At 53.1% G+C, this 23,605-nt stretch overlaps 1 protein-coding gene across 1 annotated transcript in view; it reads left to right on the top strand.

Moving 5' to 3' along the window:
• The first annotated feature begins 1,377 nt into the window (after nt 1–1,377).
• Nucleotides 1,378–23,605, top strand: part of CTNNBIP1 (catenin beta interacting protein 1) — a 52,782-nt gene continuing 30,554 nt past the window's right edge. Inside the window, exon 1 of the mRNA XM_030325547.1 lies at nt 1,378–1,550. The gene's annotated coding sequence lies outside the window, so the exon portion shown is untranslated. The remainder of the gene's footprint in view (nt 1,551–23,605) is intronic.

The following is a 23,605-nucleotide window of genomic DNA, read 5'->3' as shown; positions in this document are numbered from 1 at the left end:
AATGTATGGGGTGTGGAAGAAGATGGGATTCTGTTTTCTGACAGGCTAAAGGAAAGGCAGGGAAAGCAAGGCAGGAGGGCTTCTAAAGTGCTGTTAGTGCCACACTATGTAACCGTTAAAATGCTGAAAATGAGGGGCGCCTGGGTGGCTCAGTTGGTTAAGCACCTGACTTGGGCTCAGGAATTAATCTCAGGGTTTGTGAGTTGGAGCCCTGCCTCGGGCTCTGTGCTGACGGCACAGCTCAGAGCCAGGAGCCTGCTTCCGATTCTGTGTCCTCCTCTCTCTCTGCCCCCCCCAAAATAAAGTAAACCATAAAAAAAATTGAAACTGTTGAAAATTAGAACACTCTTAAAGACACACGTCCCTTTAAAAGGAAAGTGGGTGTTCAAAGCAATTTGCATTTTGCCTAAAATGGGCTGTTTTTCCCTGTACTCTTCTCCAGACAGAGCCATCTAGCAGCTAGAGTCAGACTTTCTAACAGAAACATTCTAATCATGGACCCTTTCTCCCCAGAAAAATGTACTCCCTACCAAGACACATGATATCTTAAGTTTAACGGACCCACGGAGGTCCATTCCTGGGCCTTCTAGGCTCCGTGGATCCCAGGTTAGACAGGCCTCCAATTCGAGAGTGGGCCTAGTTTCTTCAAAGGTAGCAACGTTCCCAGTTCCACCGCGCCGGAAGACCACGCCTCTGAATGTTTTGCAACCTCGTCCGTTTCAGATTTTTCAGGGGTCCTGGGGAAACCAGCCTCCCCGAGGATTCCGCCCCGTCCGACCGCTCCCATTTTTAAACACAGACTCGTGTGTGGGAGAGGCCATTATTTTTACGGGATCACTATGCTCCCGGAGCAGCCAGGGACAGACACTGTGGCTTTACCGCAGAGCCAGCTCCATCCTTAACCCGGGCTCCGCCCTCAGACCACCTCCTCCTCGGAGCCCCCGCCCCCCTATCCTTGCCCACCCTCCCCGCCCCCGCTCCGCTCCACCCCTTTGCTCTGAGCGGGGCTGGGCCACCACTCACGACCCAGTTCCACCCGCCCATTTCGTGGCCCCGCCCCAGAATCCCTGGCCCCACCCTCCTCCCGAGCAGCCCAATGAGCGTCCCCGCGCGCGCCCCAGCACCATCCCCGTACGCGGCAGGTCCCGCCCCACGGGCCGGTTTAACCACTGAGCGTGCCCGCACACGCCGGGGCCCCGCCCCGCCTCCAGGCCCCGCCCCCGGCGCCGGACCTCCTCCCCTCCCCCCCACCCCCGAGGCCTTGCGGTGGCCGCGCCTCCGCCGCCCGTGAGGAGCCAGATGCCGCCCCCTCCGCCGGTCCCTCCCCCGGCGGCCTGGCGCCTCCCTCCCTCCCCGCCGCGGTGACTCACGGAGCGGGAGGCGGAGGCTCTGGCGGCCGCTCCCGCTGCTGCTGCTGCTGCCGCTGCCGCTGCCGCTGCTGCTGCTGCTGCCGCCGCGGCTGCTCCGGCTGAGCGCGCCCCGGAACAGGCCGCCGCGCGCCGTGCACGGACCCGCAGCCCCCGCCGGCCCGGCCGGGTCGGGCGGCCCAGGTAAGCGCCGAGGCCGGCCCGCGCCCGCAGCGCCCGGGCCCGCGCCGCGCCGGGGCTCGGGGGAGCCTCCGGCCCTTTGTCTCCCGGGGAGGGGCCGCGGAGGGCGCCCCCGACCCCTCTCGGACCCCCCGGCTGGCCCCCGGCGCGGCGCCCTGGTCTGGGCCGGGCCTCCTCGCCCCGCCGGGTCGCCGCTGCCTCCCCGCCGCTCGCCGCCCGCGACCCCGCCGCAGACCACCCTCCAGCCGTCCTCACCTCCGCCCAGGGGTCGCCTCCACAGGTGTCCGAGCCACCCACTCTGTTGTTCACCCCACCGCGTCGGCGTGGTTGTCACCGGCTGTCAGCACTCGGGTCCCGCGCCCTCCTGACCCTCCCCTCACCTGCTCCCCACGCTCAGCATCCCGACCCCCTGTATAGAGCCCCTCCATATTTCCCCAAACTAAATGCTGCTGAGGTCTGGCCCCTGGACCGCCCTTCCTGTCTCTGTCTCTGTCTCTCTCGCGCGCGTGTGACTGGGCTGTTTCCTCGTTCCACCTCTCCCGGGGAGTGTTCCTGGACGGTGCACGGTGTAGGCACACGTTTCACCTGTCTGGCGGGTGTCTATACATACGTGAGCCTGCAAAATGAACCACTGGGAGCCCCAAACTGCACTTGTCACCTCCTTTTCATCACCCCCACCCAGCCACCTTCCTTATTCTTGACCTGGTAACCAAGGCACATAGATAGGTCTGGACACCCAACCTCGGTGAGGCCCCACACGCCTCCCTCTCTCTTGTGTGCTGACCTTGTCTGAGCAGGTACCTGCTGTGCAGTTAGCCCCTGGGAAGGCCGAGGAGGCTTGTGCTGGCAGCAAATGAAGAGTTTTATGAATAATGAGATCTGTGGCTTGCAGCACCTCCTATCTGAGAATCTAAGCATGCTCTGGCTGTTAATTATTTTGTCTCCTGTCACTCACACAACTCAGGGAAGTGTGCCTGGCCGACTGCTGGGTAAATTGAGGCACAGGGTGTGTCAGGAAGGGACCTGGAGGCAAGTCAGAGTTTGTCCTGAGGTTTTGTTCCCAAGTGCCTTGCGTCTTAGCTCCCTGGGACAAGTACTGAGCGCTTTCTTGTTCCTGACTTTAGACCCTGAGTGATACTCATCTTTGGGGCCATTAAAGTGTTTTCTCTGACTTCAAGCAGCACTTTGAATCATTAAAAAAAAAAAAAAAAAGGTGCAAGCTGTTGAATGTCAGTGTGAGTTTCATGGTTTCCTGATGGAGTTAGTGGGCCTTGTAAATGCAAGTTGCCTCTGTAGGATGGAGATTCGTCTGTTCAGCAGTGAGTGCTCCCTATGTGACAGGCACCATGACAAACGGTGGGGCTACAGGGGTGCACGTAGACATAGCCCCCGCCCTCCCATAGCTGACGTTCTAAAGAGGGAGGAGTAAACAAATAAGCAGACAAAATCATTTCAGTGGTGCTGAGTGCTATGAAGAACCAGTTTGGATTTTATTCCAAGCGCAGTTAGAAGCTATTAGAGGATTTTCAGCAGAGAGCTGATAAGATCTAAGTTTTCCAAGATTGCTCTGGCTGCTGTGTAGACATCGGATTGTGAGGTGCAAAGGCAGAAGCAGGGATACTGGTCAGGGGGTAGACTCCTGCAGCTTCCGGGCGAGAGATGATGGGGGCTTGGAGGACCAGGATGGTAGCAGTAAAAGTGAAGGGGTGAAATCAGTCTCCTCCCTCCCCCTCCCGCAGGAGAGCTGAGAGCTATAAAGCAAAACTTCAGGGAACGCCAGTTCAGATTCCCATGCCTAGCAGATAAGTTTTGGATTATACTCAGGTCTGGCTCAGCAAACCTTACTCAGCACCTGTCGTGAGCCAGGTACTGCGCTAAGACTCCAGGGATACAGACGTGAACCGGGTGGAGAGGGAGTGTTCTCCACATTACAGCGACATGCTCACAGAGGGATCACCCCCTTCTTGACGGAAGAGGATTTGTGGGTTTAAAAACCAGTTAGAGGGGCGCCTGGGGGGCTCAGTCGGTTGAGCGTCCGACATCGGCTCAGGTCATGATCTCGCGGTCCGTGAGTTCGAGCCCCGCATCGGGCCCTGTGCCGACAGCTCAGAGCCTGGAGCCTGCTTTGGATTCTGTGTCTCCCTCTTTCTCTGCCCCTCCCCTGCTCACACTCTGTCTCTTTCTCTCTCAAAAATAAACATGAAAAGAAAAAATTTTTTTAATTGAAAAATAAAACAACAGAGGTGGAGGGGGCTCCACCAGTGGGCTTCGTTCCCGTCTCGGGCTGCACTATTTAAATGGGAGCATTATTATTACCTTGCTGGTGCTGTAAAATGTTGCTCAGGGAGACTGGGACTGTTCTCAGTCTCAGTTGCGAGAACAACTCAGTGGCCATGCACTTGAACTGTTAACCAGAATAAAACTTGATCTCTTTGCCCATCCAAATCTGTGCTGTCAGAACATGTCCGAGCTAGAGGACCTTGGGAGTTGTGTAGGCCAGCGCACCCCCCCCCCCCGCCCCTTGCCCCCCCCCCCCCGCCTTTCCTGGTTGGGTATCTATGGCCCCTAGAGGCTAAGTAACTCTTGAAATCCCATAGCAGTTTGTACATTTTTTAATGGTACCCGTCACTTCCTACCTGTTTCGGTTCCAAGGGTACCTGCGTGACTCTAAGCTTTCTGAGGCCAGGATCTCCAGGGGATTCATCTTTGCATCCCTCACCACGTCAAGATCAGTGTCCTGCACAAAAAGTAAACTCATGCAGTATCGGTTGACTTGCCTGGGTGTCCCAGCACCTAAAACCGGGACCCGGGAACCCTGTCCCTGTCTTGACATCAGACCACACTTCCTTGCAGATCCCTCCTCATCCAGGGTGCAGGAAAGGGGTATGGCCAGCAGTGTCTATGTCACTGAGCTCACAGAACAGGGCAGCCCTTCCCTGATGGATCCGCTCTCTCTCCAGCCCTGCCTACAGAGAACAGCTGTGGAGGGTGCTGACTGAGTAGTTATTTGCCACCCAGCAGATATGAAGTGTAGCTCTTAATTAGACCATGGACTTTGTACCGAGACTATCTGGGTTTGGATCTTGGTTTCTTTCATCATGAGCTGCGTGATCTTCAGCAAGTAATGTAACCTCTCTGTGCCTCAGTTTCCCCATCTGTAAAATAATAATACTTCAGGGAGTTGTTGGGAGCATTAAATCAGGTAATACCTATTGTGGTTTTTTTTTTTTAATTTTTAATTTAATTTTATTAAAAACTTTCTTTTAATGTTTATTTTTTAGAGAGAGAGAGACAGAGTGCGAGCGGCGAGGGGCAGAGGGAGAGGGAGACACCGAATCTGAAGCAGGCTCCACGCTCTGAGCTGTCAGCGCAGGGCCCAAGGTCGGGTTTGAACTCACAAACTGTGAGATCATGACGTGAGCTGAAGTCAGACGCTTAATCGACCGAGCCACCCAAGTGCCCCTCCGCCCCCCCCCCCCACGCTGTGGGTTTTTTTAGAGTTTATTTATTTATTTTTTGAGAGAGAGAGCACGAGTGGGGGAGAGGCAGAGAGAGAGGATCCCAAGCAGGCTCCACACCGTTAGTGCAGGGCCAGATGTGGGACTCGAACCCACGAACCATGAGATTATGACCTGAGCTGAAATCAAGAGTCAGACACTTAACCAACTGAGCCACCCAGACGCCCCAGGGTGTAATACCTATAAGATGCTTAGAACAGCACTGAGCACTTGTATGCGCTTGAAGTAGTGGTTACTAGTTCACTGTTATTTATTTATCTGTTTCTTATCTGCCACCAGAATTTAAGCTCTTTTCGGGTAGAGATTTTGCCCCTTTTTTTTTTTTTTTTGATTTACTGTTGTAGTCCAGTGCCTAAACTTTGTAGGCACGCAGTAAACATTTGTTAAACTGAATGACTTATCGAACAGCTATTATGTGCCAGGCACTGTTGTGGGTGCTGGGGATACAGCCAAGAACAAGACGGCCAAGATGCGTGGTCCAACGGAGTTTGTATTCTGGCGGGAGAGACGGGCAGAGGTGGACCAGATCACGCGGGATGGTGAAAAGAGATACAGGGCGAATGAAACAGGGCACTAAGATGGAGATAACCGGGATAAGGGTCAGGGGCTCTAGCTAGCTCTCAGGAGGTGACTTTGAATGGGGACCCAGATGACGGGCAGAGAGGACAGCAGGAGTCACAAGCCCAGTGGGACTGGAATGTGGTGAGTGAGGAGTTGATAGGGGCCGGATCTGCGGCCACGGTGAGGAGTTTGGATTTTACTCCTCGATTCTGCACAGTGGGAATCCATCCGAGCTAGGAGACCAGTGAATCGGCTCTCCTCGTCCTGGGAAGGCTTTTGGAGGCCAGCAGGCTCGTAGTGTTGAGTTTCTTCCCATCAGGTTCCTCATGTCTCTGGCCTAGGTCCCCAGGGGACGTGGGAGCCATCGCCAAGATTAATGAAGGCCCAGATGTGTGTCTCTGTGTCCTGCACATTCCGGTGAGCCTTCTTTTCCCCCTGAGATCGAGGGTTCTCAGTTTCTTGAATTGAATGAATGAGCATCGCCAGCCCTTAGCATCTTGCCCTGTATAGCGCCATGGCCTGTGTCCTCTGCTCCTGTCTGCATGAGTTAGAGCTTCTTATGTTGGTAGTGTCACTAAAGTAACATTGGAGCTTTGCCACACACATATGTGTCACAGCGTCTTTGTTGGGGGTATACGGGGATTGACCGGGTAGCTTTCCTCCCCCGCCCCCCACCCCTCCACCCTTCTCTTCCAGTCCCCGCTGAGGATCACCAGGCCCTCTGTAGAGGGTCAGCCACACTGTCACCTCTGACGCCTCCTGTTTGATCACTTGATCGGGAACGCGGTGGTACCTAGAAAGCCTTGGCCGTCTTTGGTCTGGGCTGAGTGGAGTTGGGAAGCTTAGCAGGACACTCAGAAATGGCATTTAAAACCCAGGGGTCCAGCTCGCCAGGAATCCGGAGCTGGCCTCTTTAGCCTGGGTGCTGTGGCGGCTTTTCAGACCCTCACTCGGGCATCCCCCCCTTGTCAGGTGGTGTTCACAGTGCCACTTGCTCCGCTAACCTTGAGAGGTCAACACGAGTTAGTAGGGGGAATCCAAACTTGGTGTTGCAAGTCACTTTCAGGCTCCTGGGACATTTTATTGGCAGAATCCAAAATGCCTGTTAGTCATACGTCATCTGTAGCCTTGTAAAAACTAAACCCAGAGTGGGTACAACCCTTTTCCCAAGTCACTTTTTTTTTTTTTCAACGAGAGTGACACGTGCTCATTTAGGAAATGGATGGAAGTGCCGTCCTACGTCCACTGTCTCACTTAACCCTCAGCCTACTTTCTGAGATAACGCGCTTAGTACCATTTGACATACTCAGGAGCTGAGGCCCGGAAGCGTTAAGTAACTTGCTGGAGATCAAGCTAATCGGGAACAGAGTCGGGATTCAAACCCAGGCAGTGTGTCTTCTGAGCACAAGCTCAAAGCCCCATGTGAGATACTGCTTCTCAGCAGAAACAACAGAGAAGGAAAAAAAAAAAAAATCTCTTCAGCCCAGCGTGGGTGACTGTTAGGGTGGCCAGAGTTAGCTCACTGGCTGCTGCAAAGAGTTTGAATCCTACGCCCTTTCTCTGTCTCATCTGACCTTGGGCAAGCTAATTAACCTCCCTTTGCCTTACTTTCCCCAACTGTAAATGGGGATAATGATACTTATACCTTCATAGCTCCCAGGGGCATTGTGATGTTTGAGCCAAAGTGCTTTTGAACTTCTTTTATGAAAGGGCACCGAGCACCAATTGCTGTTACACTTGGTTATTAAAGACCTATTAGTTCCTGATCCTCCAGGAAGCCTCGTTAAAAGGGGAAGACAACAGTCCACAGAGGGAGAGGTGTCCTTCCAATGGTGGGCACGGCCAGACCAAAGCATCGGTCCTGGTTTCTTAGGGACTGAGGGTCATGAATGTTTCTCCATTTTTCCTGGTTGTGTTGTATCGTATAAGCTTCTATAAGCAGGTCTGTACACGGTGCATCGCGGCACAATCGAGGGCTGCTGATGGCAAGGCAGAGAAGGGGGTTAAAGGGCTTGGTTTCTAATCCTGGCTATGATGTCTTTATGAGATGAGCCAAGAACACAGAGATACCAAGAAGTGATGGCTGTCTTCCATTCGTCCTTCCTTCCTACCCTCTTTCCTTCTGATGATTCACTGATTCAATTAATAAATATTTATTGAGCTTTTATTATGATCTGGGTCCCATGGTAGGCACTGGGAATACTGTGGTAGGCAGGGTAAAAATAGTTCTTCCGCATCAAAGCTTATAGTGTAAGGCCAAGAGGCTTATTATCTAGTTGGAGTCCTGTGAATCAAGAAAGAACGTGTTGGGGGCGCCTGGGTAGCTCAGTCGGTTGAGCGTCTGACTTCAGCTCAGGTCATGATCCCACAGCTCATGGGTTTGAGCCTTGCGTCGGGCTCTGTGCTGACAGCTCAGAGCCTGGAGCCTGCTTCGGATTCTGTGTCTCCCTCTCTCTTCCCCTACCCTGCTCATGCTCTGTCTCTCTCTTTTTCAAATATAAATAAACGCTTAAAAAGAAGAAGAAGAAGAACGTGTTGGTGAGTGTTTTGAACGCTCGGGGGAAGAGTCAGGATATAATTTCCAGGTGTACGTGTTAGCTCCCATAGGCACCTGCCCTAGTGGGCATTAAGACAGAGGACTGTGTTTGTCTTCCCAGAAGAGCAAGAGAAGAATTAACAGGAAAAAAAAAAAAAAAAAGAGTTAATAGAATAGAGCCCTCCTGTGTCATACTTCACAAAAGCTGCACTTGATGTGGCAGTATGAACTCATTTCCACTTAAAGCCGTAACCCTTTGTTACTTGAGTTCAAGTCAGGGAGGAAGGATCGTAGGTTCCTCCCAAAGGTTTTGAATTTATGCCACCAATCTGGTGCGTTTCTTAAGAAAGACCACCAGACCTTGTCTCTCCAGAATTCTCTCCCTGCCTGTGGGTGTCCTTCTGCCAACTTTGGAAAGCAGGCTTCTGACGGCCGGTGGGCTACGGGGCCAGGGGTTTGGAGCTCTCCAGCAGGCCCGCAGGGCTCCTGAGGGAACTGATACCTGCGGTCACCTGTGTGGGGTCAGTATATGCAGAGTGGGGCCGGAGGCTTATTTCTTCCCTAAGTCTTGCCAGCTTCAGGCCTCAGGATCCCTTCAAAGAACGAGGTCAGGGAGGCCCCGCAGGTCATGGGAAAGCACACAGTGTTCTTCCTCTGTCCCTCCGGCAGGGCTGGGGTGGAGAGGGCAAAGGGCTGACAGAGGCATCTGCCCATATCCAGAGTGGGAGGAGGACCCAGGACAGCATACTCCCGGGTGATGTTACTTTCACCCAGACCCTGACCTGTCCCTGCCTTCCTGGAGCTAATCAGCTGCCCGTTCAGTCCGGGGCTCCTAATCACTCGCTGTCGGATCAGGAGGAAATGGCTGGCGAGGAGGCCTGGTCGCTCAAACCACCCCCCGGCCCCCTCCCCGACCTCTTTAAGCGTGCTTGGAGCCCACAGTGACACTGGTTCAGCTGGGGAATGTGACCCGCTTCCATGTCCCCTCCCACGTGGAGAGCTGGGTGGGAGGCTTTTGGAGACCAGCTCCAATTAAGGTTTTTTCAGGCCTGAGTATCTCCTGCGTGTCCCACCCACATGTTTCCTGCTGCTGGAACCCTGTGGTCCATGCCCCTGAGCTGAATAACAGCTCCAAGACAGATGAAGTCACCGCCTCGTCATCCCGCAGTCCTGGATTCTGCAGGCAGGGCTTCCTGTGGGGATCAGGATCCCCCTGGGTTCAGACACCTTTCGTGGTGGGGGCCCCACCCTGGTTCTTCCCACTAAATCATCAGGCAAACCAGAGACCCCATTCCCGAGGACGTGGGTTAGCCCTGACACCCGCCACCCCCGGCCCCTGCCCAGACCAGGGCCCCACGGCCCCCTGCCCCGGGCTGCCCCGGCTTCCCACAGACTCCTCCCCGCCATCATCCCCCACAGAGTGTTCTTCTGCTGCGGGAATACGAACTGAAACACGTTTTGGGCCTTCTAGGTTTCTTCTCTTTTCTTCAGGTAGAAAACATTTGAATGATTTTCACTTTGTAATTTTGTTTCTCAGGTGGGGGTAGGGATGGGGAGTGGAAGAAGGCTGATTTGTAGCCATGAAGATGTGAATACTACCAAGATGACTGGGGGATTTTAAGTCGGTAAAGTGGTAGTTCCGAGCCCCTGAATGATCCAATGTTTGTTTGTTTGTTTGTTTGTTTGTTTGTTTTTTAGTTTATTTATTTATTTTGAGAGAGAGAGAGAGAGAGAGAGCAGGGGAGGGGCAGAGAGAGGGGGACAGAGGATCCAAAGCAGGCTCTGCACCGACCGCAGAGAGCCCGGTGTGAGGCTTGAACTCACACATCGTGAGATCATGACCTGAGCCCAAGTTGGACGCTTAATCGACTGAGCCCCCCCCCCAGGCGCCTCTACAGTCTTATTTACAAAGGTCAGAGCAAAAGGTGGAAGGGAAACTGCCAAGGTCAGCTCGGGGAGGCAGTGGTCTCAGACCCATGTGAGTGCCATCGCTGAGCGTGCGTTCAGCTTCCTGACTGAGGCAGAGGGTGTGTCACCCCCTCCCCCCCCCCCTCCCCGGTCCGTCCCGCTGTGGGCACTGCCCGGTGGCCTCTTCAGGCACGTGGCATTCCTCTGGGCGACCACCGGCGTTGCAGGAAGATGGGGAGCAGTGGTTTTTAGGAGGACACGGTGGGGCCTCTAAGCCCGGAGGCCGGCTGTGGGGTGTCTCTCCAGGGGCCTGGCTCTGCTCTCCCGCACGGAGCAGCCTTCTGGAGCTTACGGTAGAGCAGAGTCTGGCAGAAGTCCTTTATCCCTCGTGCCCCTCGCCTCACGTTCGCGGAGGTGGTGGCCCCCGCCTTCGGTCTCCGAGGGAGAGAAGAGGTTTGTGAGGCCTGACAGCTGGGACAGGGGAGCTCGGATGCTCAACACCAGGTACTTCCCGGGCCAGCCGGACCACCCAGAGGAAGAGCTGTCTTTTATTGTCCTCTTTCGACCCCATTTCACTTCCTTTAACAGAATATCACTCACTTCTTTTGGACTGGGTAATCTAGACAGAGTACAGAATTCAGAAGCCTCTGTGGTGAAAGCCTAGTCCGCCTTCCCGCCTGGAGTCCCAGCCCCAGAAGAGACCAGTGTCAGCCAGTGTCCTGTGCATCTTAACCAGAGACACTCTACACGTGTACGAACGTACCACGTGCACGTGTGATCACACACATGCCTGACAGGCCCTGGTTTTTCCCACTGTGATGCACAGCATTCTGCACCTTACTCCACACTAAATCCTGCGACTGGGGCACCTGGCCGGCTCAGTCGGAAGAGCGTGCAAGTCTTGATCTCTTGGTCGTGAGTTCGAGCCCCGCACTGGGTGTAGAGATTACTTAAAGGAATAAATAAATAAAAACTTCATGGGGCGCCTGGGTGGCGCAGTCGGTTAAGCGTCCGACTTCAGCCAGGTCACGATCTCGCGGTCCGTGAGTTCGAGCCCCGCGTCGGGCTCTGGGCTGATGGCTCGGAGCCTGGAGCCTGTTTCCGATTCTGTGTCTCCCTCTCTCTCTGCCCCTCCCCCGTTCATGCTCTGTCTCTCTCTGTCCCAAAAATAAATAAACGTTGAAAAAAAATTAAAAAAAAATAAATAAATAAAAACTTCAAAAAAAAAGTACCGGAACTCATTCTATACCCACACCATCATCGTTACATCACGCTGCTACCTCTCAAGCACTACCTGTGTGCTGAATGTTGCTCTATCTATCTGCCCAAGCCTAAGATCAGGAGTCTCATGCTCGACCAGCCGAGCCAGCCAGGCGCCCCATGTGTGCTACATATTGTTAAAAGGGCCTTACTTATATTACTCATTCACTCCTCACAGAAATCCTGTGAACTAAGTACTGTTATTGTCCACAGTTTTGCAGACGAGTAAACTGAGGCACAGAGAAGTTAAATTACTTGTCTAAGGTCATTGAGAACTATCACCCATTTTAATGGTTCCGTGGCATTCTTCTGATTGGTCGTATTTTAATTTCTTAAAACCGGTCTCCTATTGGTGAGCATTTACGTTTTCTGTCTTTTGTTACTATTAACAAGGAATATCTTTTTTTTTTTTTAATATTTACTTATTTCTGGGAGAGTGCAAGTGGGGGAAGGGGCGAAGAGAGGAGGACAGAGGATCCAAAGCGGGCTCTGCATTGACAGACTGACAGCAGAGAGCCCAATGTGGGGCTCAAACTCACGAACTGCGAGATCATGACCTGAGCCAAAGTCATGTTCAACCGACTGAGCCACCCAGGTGCCCCAACAAGGAATATTCTTTTTTTTTTTTTAAGTTGTTTTTAAGCTTTGTTTATTTTCGAGAGAGAGAGAGCGCACTAGCAGCGGAGGGGCAGAGAGAGAGGGAGACACAGAATCTGAAGCAGGCTCTAGGCTCTGAGCTATCAGCACAGAGCCTGATGCGGGGCTCGAACCCATGAACCACAAGTTCATGACCTGAGCTGAAGTCAATGCTTAACTGACTGAGCCCCCCAGGCACCCCAGGGAATATTCTTATACACATATTTTTATGGGTTTGTCTAAGGGTGTCCAGAGGACAAGTTCTAGCTGAGTTGCTAGAGCAAAGGGTGCATCTGATCAGATTTTCAGTATTGACAGATGCCCTCCACGGAGACGGTAACATTTTATATGCCCATTAAAATTGTACAAGAATACCCATTTCCCCCATCCCGTGGCAGACGTTGTCAAACTTTTTTGATTGTTCCTAACCTGATAAGTTAGAGGTGGTATATCATTAAAAAAAAATTTTTTTTTAACATTTATTTATTATTGAGAGACAGAGAAAGACAGAGCATGAGCAGGGGAGGGGCAGAGAGAGAGGAGACACAGAATCCAAAGCAGGCTCCAGGCTCTGAGCTGTCAGCACAGAGCCCAACGTGGGGCTCGAACTCACGAACCGTGAGATCATGACCTGAGCCGAAGTCGGATGCTTAACCAACTGAGCCACCCAGGCGCCCCAAGAGGTGGTATATCATTATAATTTTAATTTGCGTTTTCCTTATGAGGAAAGAAAGGACTTTTTCATTTCATAGCTTTAAGGGCCATTTATGAACAACGTGTTATATTGTTTGCCCATTTCTTTCTTGAGTTGGCAGTCTTTTATTATTGGTCTACAGGTGTTCTTTATATATTAAAAAAGTTTGTCCTGTGGCTGGACTAAATAATCAAAAGAATAATTACACATATTTCAACAATTTGTCATTATTCTCTTGATTATATCTTTCTATGCAGAGTTTTGATTTTTGTATGATCGAATTTTCAAATCTTTTATAATGTTTAGGTTTCATTTAATATTATTTTCTTCTCTCACCGTTTTCTTTTCCCGTGTTTTCACACAATATGCCTACTCTCTATTTTAGATATTTAAAGCTTTGCTCCATGGCCAGTGGATCAAACCCAGAGGCACCAGAAACGGGGCAAGCCGGCATTGTGTGCCTCCAGTAGAGCACTGGCAACATCGGCTCTGATAGCTTCTTGCCAAACGGTTAGCTTTATTCTAATTCTAGGGAACAGTTGGGCAAATCCAGATTGTGGGATGTCCTAAAGACAACATTTCCTGGACTCTAAACAATGTTCATGGCATGACAGACAAGGAGAAGCTGGTGAACCATTTCAGGCGAAGGGAGTTGAAAGAGCAGGGCATCAGATGCACCTGTGATTCCTCCATTGGATCCTGGATGGAAAACCAGTGCCAGCCAGGGCACCTGGCCGGCTCAGTTGGTGGAGCGCACAGCTCTTGATCTTGAAGTTGTGAGTTTGATCCCCACACTGGGTGTAGAGATGACTTAAAAATAAAATCTTGAGGGCGTGGCTGGGTGGCTCAGTCGGTTGAGCGTCCAATTCTTGATTTCAGCTCAGGTCATGATCTTGCGGTTCGTGAGTTCGAGCCCCTCATTGGGCTCTGCACTGGCAGCGAGGAGCCTGCTTGGGATTCTCTCTCTCCCTCCCTCTCTCTCTCTCTTTCTCTCTGTCTCTCTCTGTCCCTCCCTTGCTCATGTTCTCTCTCTCTCTTTCTCAAAACAAATAAATTTATTTAAAATAAATAAATAATAAAATCTTGGAAGGAAAGAAGGAGGAAAGAAAGCGGGAAGGAAGGAAGAAAAACAGTGATGGCCAAAGTGAGGGTCAGGGGAGCCGAGGAAACTGGAACATGGGTGTGCATGAGAGAATACTACTGGGTCGATATTATGTTCCTTGGGGGTGCAAATAATGTTCCTTGGGGGTTCCTGGGTCCTGGTTATATGTAGGAGGATGGCCTTAGGAGACAGCCATGAGACATTTAGCAAAGTGTCGTGATATCTGCAACTTACTTTCAAATGGCTCAGGAAGACCATCCCTGTATACCCACAACACGGAGAAGCATGAAACAAACGTGGCGAATGGTAACGAGCGGTGTCTCTCGGGGCAGGTTTTGGGATGTTCCCTGTACTATTTCTTTCAGCTTTTTTGAAACTTTTCACCAGAAAAAGGTGAGGAGAAAAAACCCCCAACTTTGTTCCATCTGGAATCTATTTTGGTTCGGTTCCCTTGGCTTTGCCTGGCTCTCCTGGGTTATCGTCCTGGATTTCTGGCTTCTTTGCCCTTCTTTTCCAGGATGCACAGTTGTCTGTTTCTCTTTCTCTTAGGATCCTCCCTTTTAGGTGAGTTATTCTTTTCTGGACTTGGAAGTTTTTATGACCTAGGATCTTTCTGGCAGGCTTATGTGATTCTAGAAGCAGGTGGGCAGCAGCGTGCACGGGTGCCTGTATTCTTGTTTCGTTTCTACATTGCTCCAAGTAAATTTGCAAGGAAGTTTCGTTCTCTGAGACTGAAAGCCTTAATCCTCGGGGATACCGTCAAATGAGTACGTAGCATCATTAACCTTTCTCTCAGCGAAACTTGAGAGAAGCTTTTTCTTCTCAGCCGAGAGTTTTTCAAGAGGTCAGCTTCTGCTTGCGTTATGTGGCTGTGGGCTTGTAAAAGAGTCTTGTGTTTCATTTTACGAAACGTGACGGTCTTAGGTGAGTAAGCTGGCCTGTAAAACCAGGAGCCTTTTTGCCAGGGGAGTGGTAACGAGCCAGTTTTGCTGGGAGCTTCTGCTCCTCGTCCATGGCTTGGTGACTAATGGTTTTGTGGCTTTGGGAACGAAGGGTGTCATTACAAACGGATGATGGGGATTTGGCTGCTAAACCGGATTATCTGGGTGTGCCTGGTCTGGGCGTTGATGCCTACACCCGTTGGGAATGGGGACAGTTTCTTTTTCAGAAACGTGGACCCCAGCAGCCTCCGATCCATTTCGGTCCACTCTTCTGAGCTTCTCCATGGTGGCCTTGGCCCTGAGCAAACCCTCTAGGTGACTGTGGGTGGATTCCTGTTGCGTTAGGTGGTTTGTCTTCCCACCTCCTGGGAGCGCCTGTATTTTCCCTGGAAATGCCTTGCCTCTCCGTGGTTGCCCTCAGGCTGGAGTTTTGTGGCCCACTTGAAGTCCTTATCTTCATATTGCACCCCCCCACCCCCCCCACTCCCCCACCCCCCACCCCCACACACACTCCCCGGCGAGTTGATGGAATAAACGCATGTGGATTCTGGAGTTGTCTTTGTTTAAAATATTTTTGTTTTTTTGAGTATCAGCTTGTCCAGCATTTAGAGAGGGAGGAAACTGAGTCTCAGCAGCCTCTTGTGGGGAGGCTTCCTCCTTCCTTGGATTATTTTATTGTTCAGAGGTAGCCGGGGGGGGGGAAAGGAGAGGGAAGGTCACCGCCTGCGGAATAGAGCAGCAGTTATCCAAACAAACAGAGTGGCTCCCGGGATGTGTGGGTATCATGAACCCTTGCAATTTGTAGCAATGGTATGTGCATGGTTTTGAGGCAAACAAACATACCTATACTTTATGCAAATGAGCACACACCTATGTGGAAAACCTACAGGAAAGAGGAGGCAGTGATCCTCAACCTTATTTTCGGGAGAGTTTATAGGAAGAATTTCCACCCAGGAGGCCATGCCCGGAGCCTGCCAGCTAGATCCCGAGGATAGTCATCTCCAGAGCTGGGCGGTGAGGAGGGGGCCGGCTCTGGAAGCCAGGAGGCTGCCAGCCTGCCGCCTCTGGGGGCACAACTAGGGGGACTGAGCCCTCGTCCTGCAGGCCAACCCCATTGATTTAATGACCTAATTCTCCCAACAGGAAGTTGGAGGCCTTCCTGGCCCTGGGATTCAGAGGGGATGCAGTGAACTCATTCAGGAAGCTGATTTATTTGAACCAATTATAAGAGACTTTAATGGAGGGAAGGGATGGAGAGCGGAGGCAAAGGGAGCAGAGTGGGAGAGGGCGGCGCCCCGGGGAGGGAGAGGGCAGCCGGGGCCATGCTCGGGCCTGCCTCTTAGAACAAGGCTTGTCCCTACCCTAACGAGGGGGGCATAAACGTGCCCATACGTTTCTGCGCAAGGGGACCCTATGAAGCTCTTGATAAATAAACAGCACTGTCAGTTTTTCGCTTTCTATTTAAAAAAATTTGGGGGGGGGGGGCGCCTGGGTGGCTCAGTCGGTTGAGCATCTGACTTTGGCTCAGGTCATGATCTCACGGTCTGTGAGTTCGAGCCCCGCGCCGGGCTCTGCGCTGGCAGCTCGGAGCCTGGAGCCTGCTTTGGATTCTGTGTCTCCCTCTCTCTCTGCCCCTCCCCCGCTCATGCTCGCTCTCTCTCTCTCTCTCTCTCTCTCTCTCTCTCTCTCTCTCTGTGTGTGTCAAAAATAAACTATTTTTTTTTTTTAATTTTAAAGTTGAAAATTTCCCAACTTAATTAAATATTTAAAATGGTGACTCTGCAAAAATCGACATAGCTGTGGGCCGCGAGGTTGACGGGGCTTCCATGGGTTGAAATCCTGGCCTCCTTCTCTGGCGGTTGACACGAGGGCCGTGAAGCCTCCCTGCCAGGCCCCAGCTCTGTCCCTCAGAAGACTGACCGGCCATGCAAAGTGAGCTTTCCCCGGGTGAAGGGGGGCAGCGTGGTCAGCAAGCGGGGGCGGGGGGGCACCTGAGATGTTGATCAAGGTCACAGGAGAGAAGAAGGGTCCTGCCTTCCGTCGGCAGCTTGCAGGGGGCGGCTTCCAACACTGCCAGGTGCTCGGCCCGCAGTGAGGGTCATCCGGCCTGGGAGACCTGGTGCCCAGGAGCGGGGCGAGTGTGCCCGCACCCGTGTGAGAACTGAAGCTTCCAGCTCCTACGTTCACTTATAAATAGACATTACCCACCCCCTGGAACCTGCCGGAGGCCGAGGGTCACGAATCTGACTGAATCAGAGGAAGATCCGGAGCGAGGTTTTGTAGGCGCTCTGGTTCCTGACTTCAGGTCTCCGGCTCCGGCTTGGCCAGGTTTCAGGGCTCCAGCTGTTCTCTGGGAAGAAAAAAGAATCTTTTAAAATTAGGTCAAAAGATGCCTTTTCCCTTCTGTCCTCATTCCCCTATTGTGCGAAGAGAAAACCACCACCACCACCTGCATATCCCTGGGTCAGAACCACAGCCTAGTGACTGAGGAGTGTCCCCCCTGCAGCTGCAGAAACTTCCTGGGGTTGTGGCCCCGCATTCCCTTCCTGTTTGCATTGTTCTCAGCTGAACCTCGAGAGGCTGTCAGAGCAGGCCTGCCAGGTACTCTTTCTTAGCCATAAAAAGGGGGGTTTCACTGGGCGCAGGACTTGAAGAGACCGCAGTCTCTGAGTAACTTTTTTTTTTTTTTTAATCAATCAGGCCGAAACATAGGAGACATTTTTAAGCCAGAATTTCTAAACGGATGCCTTATATCAGTGCAGTCACACCAACATTCTATGGCATATACACACAGGCCCCTTCCATCCCTCCATGTCTCAGATTCCCCGAGGTGAGGGCCTTGAGGCTGGGGCCTCCTTTGCGGTTCCCAAGTGAATCCCGGGCGGCACCATTGAATCCGTCCAGACTCTTCAGCACACAGCCCTCAGCCTGCAGGCTCTTCGAGGGTCCACGGAAATACTGGAGACTGAAGAAAAAGCATCAGCCCCTTCTGTGAGTTGCAAAAGAATTATGTGTGGTGAGACGTGTGGGTTCATTGTAATGTCTCTGTAGAAGGCCGCTTCCAGTCTGGAGGTGGGGACAGCGGGGGGGCTGTGCTGGGGGCGGCGACAGGCGGCGCTGTGAGCTGAGAAACCTGGGCAGGTGTGCAAACACAGGCCTCAGGGCAGCCCAGAGCAGAGAACAGCACTCTTCCGGAAAGGGCATTCCGGGCCAAGGGACCGGCGGCTGCTGAGGCCCAGAGGTGTCGAAGGGGCCCGGTGAGGCTGATAACTCCTGGGTGGCCCTGAGTGGACGTGGGGGCTCGAGAGTGCCTTGTGGGGGGCTGCCACGGGCATCCTAGGGTGTTCGGCATCATCCCTGGCCCCTACCCACCAGGATCCTCCCAGTTATGACATGACGATCAGAACCATCTCCAGACATGGCCAGATGCCCCCGACCGAGGACCCCCGCTGCCCCCCCCCCCCATCAACCACCTGCCGCGGCCCAAGGGCAGAGTGGAGGGGGCCCTTGCTTCTCACCTCCTGTCCAGCATGCAGGTCTCCGGGGAGCTCTCTTGGGACAGGTCTGGGCCTGTCCCAAAGTCCTTTTGGTTTATACGACATGCCCGCAGGTGCCACGTGTGAGTGGCCCGCAGGCGGAGCTCTGAGGGGGAGTCATCATGGAGGGAGGAAGCACCCCCACACCCCCCGAGGCCCTCCTGGTGCTTCCGAGGCCCTCCTGGGCTGCCTTCCCAGCCTAACTGTGCTTTGATGCAGTTTGATGCCTTCACCATGGTCCTCAGGACAGCTGGGCGGGGTGTCTGCGCTCTGTTTGTTGTTGGGTTGTTTTGAATCGAGTTACGTGGATTCGATTTTAATGCCGCAGGAACCTTCACCGAAGGGTCTTCATCAGAGCGGTCTGCATCTGGTACAGGATGCGGCAGCCGCGTTGGCTGAAGGGCGGGTGTTTGGAGGTGTTTGGAGGGTGAACTTCAAGAATTCAGAATCATTCCTGCTCCCATGGGCCTGCGGCCAGATAGGAGCAGGCTCATCTGTACTGGGGCCTCAGAGCCGTTCCCCACAGCAGCGGGTGGGGCCACACGCAGCTCTGGGCACATCAGGGGGCCTTCCCAGGGCACTGGGGGGGGCCCTCCGACCGCCTTGCCTTACCATTTCCTCGTGGCTTTCCAGCGTTTTCCCAACCTTGTAATCTTGATTTCCAATCTGCAGAGAAGTTGAAATAGTAGTGAACTATGCCCTTTACCTAGTTTCACCAGTGTTAACTTTTAGCCATATTTGCTCACGCACTGTCTCTGTGCACACTCACTCACACGCACACACACACATCTTTCTCCTGAACCATTTCGGAGTAAGCGGTAAGCATTGAGACATCTCATCCTTAAACACCTCAGCCTGTATCGCTTAAGGACCAGGATATTTTCCAGCGTAACCGAGATAAAATCACATTCAACACACACACCATTGATGCAATACCGTTATCTAATCAATACCCCCTAGTAAATTTTCCCTAATTGCTCAATAATGGCCTTGATGAATCCATTCCCCCCTCTCTCAGGATCCCATCGAGGACTATTCACTGTGTTTAGTTGTTATGCTGCATTATCTTATTTTCCGATCAGCAGGAGTTGGGGGAGGGGTGGTGACTGCCTTTCTTCTTCTCTGCAAAGTGGATTTTCATTTTCATTTCAGTTAAAAGGGCTGATGTTTCTCCCAACTCCTGAGCCAGAAGGGGCTGATAGGATGGAAGGAACTCATGCATTCAAATCCAGGCCCTGTCACTTACTAGCTTGGTGGCCTTGAGCAGGGTACTTACCATCCCTGAGTCACAGTTGTCTTATCTATGAAATGGGAATAATTCTTACCTCACAGCCTTGTTGCAAGGACTAAAATTGAACAAGACAATGTGATGAATGTGACTGACATTGTGCCTGGCCCTTAGAGAATGTTCCAGCAACAGCAATAGGTACCATTATTGTTCTGCCACATAGCCTGGCTTCACAGAGCAGGAAGGAGCTTTGGGTCAGGTTTGAACTTGGGTTGGCGACCTCAGGACGAATTCCTCATCCCAAGATCATCCCCTAAGAAGGATGCCGCGTCCCACAAACTCCCTGACTCGCCAGAGCTGCCATTAGACCTGTTTTGCTCAGGCTGGTGGAACAGGGTTCAAGAACGCCGAGGCTGGCTCTGGATGGAGGAAGCTGAAATGTGGAATTTATTAATTAAGGCAGTTGCTAATGAGGCCCCAGAGTCCGGGAGGTTGCAGTTTAATTACTGAGAGCAGAGCTTGTGGAAATCCTCTCTGGTGCCCCAGTTTTGATGTCGCTGAGGGTCTGAGCCGCCGCCCGGTGTGGAGACCAGGCCCAGTGCTCCCTCCCTCTCCTTGGCCCTGAGTGCTTTTTACCCACTCACTTGTATCCTGCATAGCAACGGAGCATAGTGGTTCAGAGCTCGGGCGATCTGGGTTCGAATCCTGTCCCAGTACCGAGTAGGACTGGCTGAGTGATCACTGGGTGATCCCTGCAGCCCCGTGTCCTCATTTGTAAAACCTTATAGGGATGTCTGTTGTGAAGACTGAAGGTCTCGTGTACAGGATGGGGTGAACACAGCACTTGGCCCATAGTTGAAATGTGCGTCAACTATTTCTTTAAAGGAACTCTCAACCAGGGGTGTGTTTTGCCTCCCAAGGAACACATGGCAGTGTCTGGACACATTTTTGGTTGTCACAGCCAAGGGGGAGGTGTGGCCGGCATCTGGTGGATAGGGCCCAGGGATGCTGCTAGGTATCCCACGATGCACCGGACAGCCCTCACAACAAAGAATTCCAGAATCTCGATACGCCAAGGTTGGGAGGCTCTGCTCTAAAGCATCCCTGGTGATTCAGGGCAGCATGTGGGACACGGAGGTGGGGTCTTGCACCACCACCCCCCCACCCCGTAGCTCTTTGCACCGTCATTCCTTTGAGCCCTCTGGAGGCCGATGGGTGAACTGGGAGGGAAGGGGGAGGAAAGGAAGCCGGGTATTTTAAACTTTTGAATTCTTGCTGTTTAGTCTTCTTCCCCCCCCCCCCCCCCCCCCCCACCCCCGTTCTCTAACAAAGATATCACTCACTAGGATGCCCAGTGGCTCAGTTGGTTGAGGGTGTGACTCTGGATTTTGGCTCAGGTCATGATCTCACGGGTCAGGGGATCGAGCCCCTTCTCTCTCTCTCCCTCTCCGCCGCTCCCTCGCTCCCTCTCTTTTTCTCTGTCTCTCAAAATAAATAAATAGGCTTAACAAAAATCACTTACGTCGTGTATATCACCTTACGTGTTTATTGAGTATCTGCCGTGCACCGGGTATGGTGCCTTGCGCTCTATGTGTCCTCTCATTTTCACAGCCAGCCTGTGAGGCAGGTACCACTATCATCCCCATTCTACAGATAAAGAAACTGAGGCTTATTGATGGGAAGGCTCTAAACTGTCTGAAATTCAGCCCCTGGTCCTTTCCCAAAACTCCTCCACCTGTGTCTCCCCATTTTACTGGACAGGGGCCCCCAGGCCTGGGAGTCCCCACCCGGTGCCTGCCCCCACTGCGTGCCTCACCCGCCGGCCCTCCTGATGTCCTGCCCACTCCTGTTGCCTGGATCCCCGCCACGCCTCGCCCTGCTTCCACCATCACAGCCTCTTCTGCGTGTCTGAGTCGGACCCAAGTCAGATGGGGCCATGCCTCCAACTCACTGCCTTTACTTACAGGTCAAGGGCAGGTTTTCCAGAGGCCTCCTCTGTCCTACTAATGCGCTGAGCTGCGCCCCTTGCGTGCGTTCCTTTCCCGCGGCTCTCCTTGCTGTTCCTGCAGCACATCCTACCCCGGGGCCTCCGTCCAGCTCTGCTCTGGGCTCCCACGGCTCACTCGGTCACCTTGTCCAGGCTCTGCTCAGGAAGGCCCACCTGGCCACCCCACGCTCCTGGTCCCCTCCCCCAGCTCCGTTTTGTTTTTTTTTTTTAATCTATTTTAGCACCTGTAGGTCACCTTCTTCTGTTCGCACTGTATTATTTCCCATTGATTTGATTTTTATTTTGTTTTGCCTGCTCTCCTCTCTCACCAGACTACGTAGGGATTTTTGACTGTATTTTCACTGATCTATCCCAATGCATACTAGGTGCTCCATACACTTGTTGATTGAATGACTCCCCCCCCCCCCCCCCCCCCCCGGCCACTCGGCAGGAAGCTCAGTCGGCAGGATGCTAATTCTTCACCTTCGGGCACGATGCCCCTCCGTCCAGGGCACAGTGTCTCCCAGAGCAGTCGGTCACCACGTTGTGGCCGTTTCTCCAGAACACTGCAGATGGTCACTTTGGTAGCAGCTTTATCTACAGGATGGCCTGCTCTACTCCGCAGCACCCGGGGGCTTCTCCGCGGCCCGGCCCCTGGAGGCCAGGCTCGCCTCCCACACCCCTTCCTGCAGCCACAGGGGCGTCCGCGCTCTCGCACGGCTCCCATCCTGCAGTTCCGCCTGTGCCCACGCCGCCCATCCTCGCTGTCCCTTCTGTCACCCCCCCACAACCCCCCGGCCCAAGCCCCCGCTCTCTCCTGGTCCAGCTCGGCCCCGGCCTCTCTTCCCGTGGCAGCCACACCCTCTCATGAAGCTCAGACTCTTACCTGAGCCCCCCCTGCTTGACCGCCTCTCCTCACCCCTCACGGGACCCACCCACGTGGTCCAGTCCCAGCCCACCTTGACACCTCTCACCCGACACCTTCTCTCTCCGGGTTTTTTAAAGACCAAATCTTTTCCTGCTTCGGGACCTTTACGTGTGCGTGGCCCCCCACCCACCTCCTCGCCGTTCAGGTGCCAGCTCAGGGGTCACTTCCTCGGCTGCCTCCCCTCCCGCCTAGGTCAGGCTCCTAGATGCACATCCTCGAGGCACCTTGCCGTTTACCTGGGTATGGCTTAAGACCCGCCTCCTCCTCACTCACTTGCCACAAGCAGATCACAGCTCTTGTGCTCACCTGTGTGTCTTCAGCGCCTAGCACAGGGCCTGGCATATAGTAGATGCTCAATAATTGCTCAGAGGCCATCCCGGTGCCTTCAGTGCCCTTCTCCTTCCTCTCCACCAGCAAACTCCTGTTCATCCTCTCCCTGGTTCTCTTGGCAGCCGGTCCCCCCTCACAGAGCTTTGCACCTCCCTTACTCTGCACTTACTACCCCGGGTCAGAGCCCTGGGTCTTTTCCTGGCGCTCCTGAGCTGCGCGGGGGCAGTGCTGGGCACGGTATATCACCGGCAGTTGGCAGTCTGGACGTGTTTGGGTCTTGGCCTGACGCACCTCTTTGGCTCGTTGTTGCTTACTGTTTGTGTCGTTTTCCGTCTGCTTTGTGTAGTGTGAGTTCCTTAGCCACTCGGTCACTTCCTGGAAGGCAGGCTCAGTGTCACGGCCCCACTTTTTGCATCTCCTATTCCAGGAGCCTGACACGGGGCTGTGCACATCTAGAAGGGTTTTAGTAAACCCTCCTTTTTATTTAATTTAATTATCTTATTTATTGAAAAATTTTTTTAATATTTATTTTTGAGAAAGAGAGAGAGAGACAGAATGCAAGCCGGGGAGAGAGGGAGGGAGACACAGAATCTGAAGCAGGCTCCAGGCTCTGAGCTGTCAGCACAGACCCTGACGTGGGGCTCGAACCCACGAACCGCGAGATCATGACCTGAGCCGAAGTCGGAAGCTTAACCGACTGAGCCACCCAGGTGCCCCTTATTTTTTATTTTAGAGAGAGAAAGCAGGGTAGGGGGCAGAGGGAGAGGGAGAGAGAATCTTAGGCAGAGCATGGAGCCCACCCGACACGGGGCTCAATCCCACGACCCTGGGATCGCGACCTGAACCAAAATCAAGAGTTGGACTCTCGACAGACTGAGCTACCCAGGCACCCC

The sequence above is a fragment of the Lynx canadensis genome, chromosome C1 (assembly GCF_007474595.2).
Source record: "Lynx canadensis isolate LIC74 chromosome C1, mLynCan4.pri.v2, whole genome shotgun sequence".
Classification (NCBI taxonomy): domain Eukaryota; kingdom Metazoa; phylum Chordata; class Mammalia; order Carnivora; family Felidae; genus Lynx; species Lynx canadensis.
Note: the sequence above shows the minus strand (reverse complement) of the source record. Positions and strands in the feature narration are given on the sequence as shown.